The following is a 645-nucleotide window of genomic DNA, read 5'->3' as shown; positions in this document are numbered from 1 at the left end:
GAAAATTATGGCATCGGTTATAGAACTGATTCCAGAAATGGTATTATGAAATTCTAAATTGTGTAATTTCAAAATACCCTTTTCAGTAACATAAATGGTGATTTTTATCTGTAGTCCTTGCCAAATGAAATATACAGAAATCACACTGATTACATCAGTCCAAATATATGATGAAGAATTTCGGTATCATCAAGTAATGGAACACATAATCAATTGCTCATATGCAAATTTCTATTGAACCTGAAGATAATCCACATTAACAATTAATGACGAGTTGTGGGATGATATCAAGGAAATCATATATGAAGAAAGCAAAAGGTCATTGAAATGACAGGACTAAAGTGGATGTCAGAAGAGACCCTGAAACTTGTTCATAAATATAGATTAACTGTATTTCCAATTCCAATCTGTGCCAGTGTACATCCTCCGGTCCTGCCGGTTATGTAAGCTAGAATTGGGATCAAGGTAATGGGGGGGAGGAAGCACTTAAGAACTAGAGGGAAATTGTATATTTCATCGTTGCTACACTGCACTCTGATTGGCTCATCTACTCCCCCCAGCCCTTCTGCAAGGGGATGTCCAATTTCCCCCGGATGGGCCCTGGGTCCCCACTCTGCACTCCCCCTCATTCACAATGTTATGATT

Source organism: Echinops telfairi, unplaced genomic scaffold (assembly GCF_000313985.2).
Source record: "Echinops telfairi isolate 266 unplaced genomic scaffold, ASM31398v2 ScPeMD7_44;HRSCAF=162, whole genome shotgun sequence".
In the NCBI taxonomy this organism is placed as follows: Eukaryota; Metazoa; Chordata; class Mammalia; order Afrosoricida; family Tenrecidae; genus Echinops; species Echinops telfairi.
Note: the sequence above shows the minus strand (reverse complement) of the source record.